Genomic DNA, 9,767 nt, shown 5'->3' with positions numbered 1-9,767 from the left:
GAGTTGCCAACAGTGTCATTTAAATGGCCGTTCAGCGACCGGTGCTATGCATGGGGCTCCAATGCGGACGCCTGGTTCATACACCCATTGTGACTGCAGTTCATCGCGACTAATGCTGGAATTTGCACGCCAGTGCTGCAACTGGACATCCACTGACTAGTGACAAGTAGCCTTATCAGATGAATCATATTTTATGCTCTATTGGACAGATGCCCCACGGCGCGTTCCGCCCTGCAAAATCGTCTGAATGGTCCCTCCGGACAGCATTCCCTGGGTGATGTCATTCTGAAAGGCAAAAATAAATAAATAAATAAATAAATAAAAAACGTTCCAATGTGTGTGAAATCTTATGGGACGTAACTGCTAAGGTCATCTGTCCCTAAGCTTACACTTTACTTAACCTAAATTATCCTAAGGACAAACACACACACACACACACACACCCATGCCCTCTGAAAGGCAGATTGGATAAACACAAGTATACATCTACGATGGGGGACGATGTCCGCCCTTACATACAGTTTGTTTCTCTCGGCGCGACGGCATCTAACAGCAGCACAACGCAACATGTCACACAGCTCACAATGAACGTACACCGTTTGAAGAACACCGGGATGAGTTCACCGTACTCCCCAGGCCACCAAACTCCACGGGTTCAATCCTAATTGAGATTCTGTGGCCGGCCGGGGTGGCCGAGCGGTTCTAAGCGCTACAGTCTGGAACCGCGCGACCGCTACGGTCACAGGTTCGAATCCTGCCTCGGGCATGGATGTGTGTGACGTCCTTAGGATAGTTAGGTTTAAGTAGTTCTACGTTCTAGGGGACTGATGACCTTAGAAGTTAAGTCCCATAGTGCTCAGAGCCATTTGAACCACTTTTGAGACTCCGTGGGACCAGCTCGATCGCGCGGATCGCGCTATGGATCATCAACCGAGAAACGTAATGCAGCTGGTCACGGCGCTGGAGTCGGCATGGATCCACTTTCCTGTCATATCTTCTAGAACTTCATTTGATTCTCTTTATCTACGGCTGCACTCGAAGAGGTGGCTATTCAGGCTTTGGGCGGGTGGTCACATTAATGTGACTGAATCACGTAAACCTTGTGCCACAGAACCGCAGCACGCCAATAGAAAAGCCAAAATGGCACAACCTGTTGATATAATCGATTATTGTGTGTTATTATGTATTGGAGCCACAAACAAATACAATACATGGTAGTTACCCTTACAATATACACTACTCTTGACCAAAATCTGACAACTTCAACTGCACCCGGTGTTGCAAGAAGATCTGAGCAAGATGCAAGGCACAGTTGACAATTCAGTAGGTGCTCCGTGGACTGCTGTTCTCCACAGTCACGGTTGGTGGCACCCACAAGGAAGTGTCATCCCTGGGCGTTACTCCTGGATCTTCCAGTTTCAGAACGAAGAAGGCTGAGTGAGCTCCATACGTCCAAATTGTTTACTTTCAGGTGGGTGGGTTTCTGAAGGGAGATGCCAGGAAGAGTTAGTCTTACTATTGCTGCTGTTGTTTGCAAGACTGAAGGGGTCTTGATGAAATTTCTTCTGGATCTTGGGGCCACTGGAACGTTCCGATGTAGTGGATAGTTTTCCTGAAGAGCCTGATTTGCTCCCATTGACAGTTACTTCAGGATGCTATGCTGGCGAACTGGTACATTAATACAACTAAAGTAGGTTTCAAAGAATCTGTAATACGCCTACGCGTTTCGTTTGTCCATTATGCATAGGTGGATTTGTACCAGACTGGGCATGCATTCTCCGCTACAATGTGACATGTTACCAGTCCTGGCGTTATCACGGTTTGTAGTCGAGAATCCCACGTGCTACCATTGAACTTGCGAAGGATATTTTTTCTGGTTTGCATCTTCATTCTCATTTTCCCGCAATGCTTCTTGTAGGAGGGTACAATCCAGAGTAACTCCCAGATATTTTGGACGGATCGTATTTACTAAATGTATCCCTTGCAATGTGACGTCAAGTTGATTATGATGATTATGCTTAAAATGAAATGCACACAGTTGTGTTTTCGTTGGGTTTATAAGAATCTGCTCCTGAGGCCAGTACTTCCAATGCTGCCAACTTTCGAATGGTACAATCCTCTTCTTCTTCTTTCTTCAAGTGTTAAGCATTCGACTGTTACATCGTGTTGTTCAGCGCCCCTATTGCCTGTCCGTAGTTGCTATTTAATCTCTCCACCTTTTTCTTGGTCTGGATATGATCTTTTCCTTATGGTCAATGATGCATACTATTTCACGAATTCTGTTTTAGTTAATTTTTGTCACGTGATCTCTCCATCTATTTCTATACTCCTTGATCCGTTCATTTGTGCTTATAAGAGCTAGTTTTTGTTTGATCGTTGTATTTCGTATCACGTCACATAGCCTACAGCTATCTACTCTTCTTAAAAGCCACATTTCCGCAACCTGTATTCTTCTTTCATTTCCAGCTGTTTACAGTCCAAGGCTCAGTGTCATAAAGTAGAGATGGTGCTGCCGTTGGTTTGTAAAACTTTATTGGGGTCTGTTCCTCGCCATTCTATTCAGTGTTCTGTATATGATCGTATAGTAAATGTAAATTTCAATTTATTTGGTATGTCCTTTTCATTGCGAAGGAGATATTCCCCAAGAATTTGCATTCATTCATTCTATTTTCTGGTCGTTTCTTACAATTTTGCTTGGATTCGGATCTTGACCTACAAAAACCATGAATTCTTCTTTTTAAGTCGAGATCCTTAATTTATGGGTCTTGGCAGTAATAATTTATAAACGGTTTTTTGAAGTGAGCCCTCGACGTAAACTATAAGAAGTTTGTCATCAGCAGAGACAGTTGTCATTAGATCAGTTCGTCGATTAAAGTTACACCGTCGTCTCAACATACCTTCAATATAGATACGTATCGGACCCAAATTGCGTCCTTGCCGTAAACCTGAATTTGTTGTTAAGTAAACATTATTTTTTCCTGCAGTGTCAGTCTGGGAGTCGTGCTAAATTTCTTGGATTACTTTTAGCAAGTGGTAACGTATACCTCTCCTGTCTACTATTTTCCACGGCATTCTCTTATTTACACTGTCATGGACTTTCAGATAGTCAATAAATAGAAGGTATGCTTCTCTAGTAAATTCCACGTGTTTTTCATGCACAATTCATGGTACAATCTGCTGTTTAAATTATAAATAATTCGAGGATAAGCTTTTTGCAGTTGATTATCAATGTTATAGGTGTTAGCTGTTGTGCTATAAACAACAGTACTCTGTTCGTCTAACAATAAGCTGAACCCTGGACGGAACCAGCATATGCTCTGCCAACTATCGTCAGCTGCGTGGTTGAAGCATCTGTTCTTAAAGTATGCCTACTTGTTCAATAGAAGAGATGTGTTTCACAGTAACAAAGTTGAACAATTGCCGATAGCTCTTAAGGTATGCACTTTGCCGTCCATGTTTACGGGATATTTCTCTCTTGTTTCTATCCATACTACCAATTCTAAATGGTTCAAATGGCTCTGAGCACTATGGGACTTAACATCTGAAGTCATCAGTCCCCTAGAACTTAGAACTACTTAAACCTAAGGACATCACACACATCCATGCCTGAGGCAGGATTCGAACCTGTGACCGTAGCAGTCGCGCGGTTCCGGACTGAAGCACCTAGAACCGCTCGGCCACCGCGGCCGGCTACTACCAATTCTCAGAATACTGGAAGCGAGGAGCTCGCATTTTGCCTTGCGTCAAAAGGGAGAGCTGCGACCCAACCCGATGCGAAAGCGAAGGGTGCGTGGCACAGGGGGAACTGTGTCGAGGGACCGAACACCAGTCCCTTTCTGTTCGCAGGGCACAGACCAGCAGGTGCTCTGCATGCCGGCGACCTCGTTTGTCGGCGTGGGATCACGGCGCGAGTCGGCAAGGGTGCTTCGCCGCGCCCCTGGGTAACCGGGGCGTGTTCTGCCAAACCTAGGAGGTGGTGACATCGCCTGGGCTAGGTTAGATGGGCCCAGACCGCCGAACGACTGGGGGACCGACCCACCACCTGAGTAGGAGTGGGTTCTTGGTCTTCAGGTGGAAGCTCGGGCTAGTAGGCGGCGAAGGGCGAGGGGTGCATCCGCCTCTCCGGAGTGCGGGGTGCACTTGCCGAGGAGCGTCGTGTGAAATCGTCGACGACGAGGCCTTCGATGGGGACCAGTGCGCTGGCAACGGCGCGTTGAACCCTGCAGCTCTGGAGTGCCCTTGACCTAGGGGCGAGGTCGGTGGGCGAGCTGCAATAGTCCCCCCCCCCCCCCCCCCCCCCATGCCAGAGGAGCCGGTCCGGGGTAAGAGACGGGCTCCCAACCTTCTTTCACTCGTCGATCAATATGGTTGAACAAGAGACGAGTGATTCGGTTGCGTTATCGAGGGCGAGTATGTCCACTGTCCCTACCTCACAGGAGGAAGTGGGACACAACGATGAAAATGTATACGAAAGACACTGTCGCATCAGTCAAATCCTAGACTCCAGTGTCAAAAACGGAAAAATTAGCCAGGCTGCGGTCCTGGCAATAAAGAACGAGCTCGCTGCCAGGGATATTGCACATGCGAAGCTCGAAGGGCGTCTCGAAGAGTTGGAGAAGGAGAACGCCAGACTACGACAACAACCGATCAAGACATGGGCTGGAGTGGTGGCGCAAACCGCCACGAAGGCCCAAACAACCAAAGAAACGATTGCCAAGGTTTCAAAGAAACCAGACACGGCAGTCTTTTTAAGACCCCTACCTGGTCAGACCATTAAAAAAGTGCAGGAGATTTTTACAACTACCATCGACCCGGCAAGAGACAAAATTAAAATCAATAAAGTGAAAGCCACCAAAAATGTGGTAATCGTGGATCTTGCCACAGAGGAAGATAGAGATAAGATATTAAATAATACCAAACTAAAGAAGGCTATTAAATGTGAACCACTTAAAAAGAGAAATCCACTAGTTATTTTGTATGATGTACCTGTAGCCTTGACTGAAAGTGACATATACGAAACCCTGTATAATCAGAATTTTGACGATAGCGAATGGGAATCTTTCGAAAACGAATTTAAGCTGCGTTTTAAAACCGGACCTCGTGAAAGAGATGTTGTCCATCACGTCGCCGAGGGCTCCGGCAAGATGTGGCGCAAACTTACCGCTATGGGCAAGGTATACATAGGGTTCCATGCAATTAATGTCAGAGACAGTAGTCCCCCGATGCCACAATTGCGGCGATCTCGACCATGTCCACAAACATTGTGAAAGGAAGCCGGCCTGCTCCAGGTGTGGGGCAGAAGACCACAGAAGGAAAAACTGTAACAAGAATGTAACCTGCATCCCAGGCATAAAAAGAGGAAGGAAACCATGCAACACCACTGGAAGGAACTGCCCAACGTACAGGATGTTGGAACAAAGGTTAATTTCTGGAATCGACTATGGCTGAGGCCATAACTGAACTCAGGAAGCCTAAAAGGAAATCCCCAAGCAAGAGGTTGAGGGACGCTCTGAGGGCAAGCAAATTTAAACAATTTATACAAAAAATTACGCAACCAAGATCTATGGTTATAATAATGAAAGATGTATGCATACAAACAGATCCGTGTGAAGAAGAAGCTCCCTCTCCTCCCTGCTGGGGACCTGGGTCGAACCAAGAACCTTCTCGGCCACGAAGGTATCCTGTACCTGGGAGTTCGCTTCCACACAGTAAAGAATCGGTAAATACCGAAAAAGTCCAGTATAACGAAGTGACCAGCACAAAGTCATCCCCTGACTCACCAACCCAGAGAGGAATGGGAATAGACCCCCAACGAATATACCCCAACCTGGAGCATGCACTGCAACTCTCCAGATTGGAGGAGCCGGCAATCCTCACTACGGCATTAAGACATGTGGTACGTGTCGGCCATGAATATGGCAGAGATGTCACCTTTCCAGTAATGGAGGCTGTGGACAGAATCCAGCTCAAGACAATGAATCTCCCCACCGACTTCGGAGCCCTGCGAGATCTAGTTAAAAAGGTTTTTGAAAGACGCAATGAGAATTTCGACATAGAGGAACTATATCATCAAGCAGTAATAACTAATGGTAGAATAGCTCACGACTGGTCCAAAAACTGGCCAGAATCGCACATTCACACTTACTTCCCACGTGAACCAACTAAACGTGGGTCAGATAAACGCACATAACAGTAAACTAGTCTTGCAGGAACTTCGGAGGGTAGTGGAAGAGAAGAGTCTAGATGTACTCTGTTTACAGGAACCGTACTCCCAAGCGGGACGGATCCCATACATGGCTGCCAATTGGCAAATAATATACACCGAGGCAGAACCAAAAGCTGCAATAGTAATTACTAATAGATCACTCAGGGCCACGGTCCTCGCGCAGTTCTCAAGCGAACACTGCAATGTCGTGGAACTGCAAACATCGACAGGAGTGATCTACATCTCCAACATATATTTCCAATATGGGAGAGAAATAGATGAGTTCTTGGAGACACTCACACTGGTTACCACGGCACTGCGGGGACGCAGGATGATAGTGACGGCAGACATAAATGCAAAGTCCCCCCTTTGGTTCAGTGGCACTCACGATGATCGAGGGCTAAAGGCTGAAGAGACGATAATGGCATTACAACTGGTGGTTGCAAACCAACAAGGGAACGCCCCCACCTATACAGGCGGCGGGGGAGAAGGCACAAATATAGATGTTACGTTGGTAACACCAAACCTCACCACAAAAATTAACAACTGGAAAGTGTGGGACAGAGCAACCACCAGTGACCATAACCTAATTTCTTTCAATATTGGGGAAAGGGAGTGCCACTGGGACATGGGGTGGGAGCTGCAGCTCAATTATAACAAAGCCAACTGGGACCGTCTCGCGGAAGAGTGCAACATCCCGACATTGCTGGAGGGTGACGAAAACGTGGACGAGTACGCCGAAGAACTGGTACAAGCGATCACCAGGGCGGTGCGAGCCGCAGTACCAACCAGGAGGAGAGCCGTTGCGGCCACCCCCACACCATGGTCGGCTGAATTAGGACAGATGCGCCAGGCTGTAAGGAGGGCGAGGAGGTACTACCAGCGGAGTGTCGTCTGGAGAGAAAAACAAAGATGGTTACAGATCTACAGAGAGAGTAAGGATCAATTTCAACAGGAGCTCAGGGCTGTCAGACTCAGAAGTTGGGAAAACTACGTGAAAAGCCAATTGGCTATAGACCCTTGGGGAGTCCCATACAAATTAGTACGAGAGAAAATAAGATCACCTATGGTGCTATCCACCGTCAGGGACGGGGACCGGATGACGGGCACGTGGCAGGAAACTGCCGAGGCCCTCCTTCGGGTCCTGTTACCTGACGATGTGGAGGAAAATGAGACAGAAGAACAGAAAAGAATAAGAAGAGAAGACCAAAGGGACTACAACAACAACATAAGAACTTACCCCTTCTCTGAAGAGGAAGTCGCTGCCCAGATAAAGGCCCTTAAAAAGGGAAAAGCTTCTGGCCCGGACGGCATTCCTGCGGAAGTGGTGCAATTCCTTGCCCCCCAGCTCGTAGCTCCTCTCACTAAGTTGTACAACGAGTGCCTACAACTCGGGAAATTCCCAGCAATTTGGAAGAAAGCGAACGTAATCATAATCAAAAAGGGTCCAGACAAAGATCCTATAGAAATCAAGTCCTATAGACCCATCTGCTTGCTAGATGTACTGGGCAAACTTTTTGAGAGGCTACTAGCACACAGACTGACAGCACACGGCATGCTGTGTGGGATGAGCGACAGACAATTCGGTTTTCGGTCTGGGTGTTCTGCGTCTGACGCAATCGCCCTGGCTGCCGAGGTCTGTGGCTCTGCCCCGCACAAGTATGTCGACGGCATCATGGTAGACATCAGTGGCGCCTTCGACAACCTGTGGTGGCCCTCACTCTTTTCCCGCCTGCGGGAGAAGAACTGCCCAGGGCTACTATATGGCTGTCTGAGAAGCTATTGTGTAGACAGGGAGGTCTGGCTATCGGCCCCTAGCGGCACGGTCAGGAAGATTGTGACCAAAGGATGTCCTCAGGGCTCTGTCTTGGGACCTCTCTTTTGGGACATCAATATGGAACCACTACTTGAAGACCTAAAGAACTGTGACGATGTGCTAGAGGTCATAGCATACGCAGACGACCTCCTCTTGCTGGTCGGCGGCCGAAGCCGTGAGGATTTAGAGCCGAAAGTGGAAAGAGCCGTAACTGTGCTTATATCGTGGTGCCACAAAAGTAAAATGACGATTGCGCCCAACAAATCAACATACTTGCTTCTTAAAGGCCAATTGGTCAGAAATCCCACCGTAAGAATCAACGGCATGCCAGTTCTTCGGCGCCGTGAGGCCCGATACCTGGGTGTAATCATCGATGAGAGGTGGAACTTTGCATCACATATTGATACCGTATCCCAAAAGTCACTGGTTTTATTAAATAATCTCATTGGAATTGGTCATAAGCGGTTTCACCTTCCACCCAACCTAATAAAACTATATCATAATAGTATTCTGACCTCCATAGTAGGATACGGATCAGGAGTCTGGGCACACAGACTCACGAGGGTCATGCCTGCCATGGCCGTAAGAAGAGTGCAGCGGAATATGCTTCTACGTTCAGCAGGGGCTTACAGGACAACACCAGGAGGAGCGCTGTTGGTACTAATGGGGATTTGCCCATTAGACATAAAAATCCGGGAGCAAGCCGCCTGGTACTGGGCGAAGAAGGAGAATAGGGATAAAATCAGGGAAATACTTGGGGTCTACACGGGAGACAAGTATGCCATCAAAAAGAGAGGAATTGAACTTTGGCAGAATCAATGGAGTAGTGAGGACACGGGGCGCAGAACTTATGAACTGCTACCAGATATAGAGGAGAGGTTGAAATTCACATTTTTCACACCCTCGAGAGGCTCTGAGCACTATGGGACATGGACCATACCCAACTGGACATGGACCATACCCAACATATCTATGTCGGTTTGGGAAGCAGGCTACACCAGCGTGCGACTGTGGTGCTGTGCAAGGTACCCCAGAACATGTGGTGTATGAGTGCCGCCTCTTCGATGATGTAGCCCATGATCTACGACAACAGCTACCGAACAATGACACGTACCACATATTAAGGCACGAAAACACCTTCAACACCCTAAATACTCTCACTGATGAAATATCAAAGAAAGTAATTAAGAACTTTCTAAGGGACAACCACCAGTAAAAGACAAACACTTTCACCGACTTAGACTTCGTGCACCCTTCCTGTACCGCCGGGTAGGGACCTGGCCAGCCGTCATACGGCTGGAATCCGCCTTACCTTGGACTAGGAGGGAGGGGGGTACAAAACACCGGAATTGACCGCACACCAATTATGACATGTAGTTAGATTAGATGTACAAGAAAGGATCATACCTACAGTAGACTGCAGCGATACCAAGTTAAAGGCCAGCCCAGTGCCAGGGGCACGCCCACTGGGATTAGTTCAGTGGGCCGGACCAACACCATTAGGTTTATAGTAGCACTGGCACACTTGTAACGCTGCAGGTAGAATGTAGATTCTTAGATTAAGTAGCTTAGAACCCCATAGCGGTAAGACTAGAGTAAAACTAATAGAAGTACCTGTAGTGTAGAATATAAAAGCTGCATTAACTGTATCATTATTAAGACCCACTAATGTAGTTAGGTAGTGGGTTATATGAATAATGTAATGTAATGAATTGAATAAAGATTAAAAAAAAATCGTCTGCAAGC

The sequence above is a fragment of the Schistocerca cancellata genome, chromosome 8 (genome assembly GCF_023864275.1).
Source record: "Schistocerca cancellata isolate TAMUIC-IGC-003103 chromosome 8, iqSchCanc2.1, whole genome shotgun sequence".
Lineage (NCBI taxonomy): Eukaryota > Metazoa > Arthropoda > Insecta > Orthoptera > Acrididae > Schistocerca > Schistocerca cancellata.
This window is presented reverse-complemented; position numbering follows the sequence as displayed.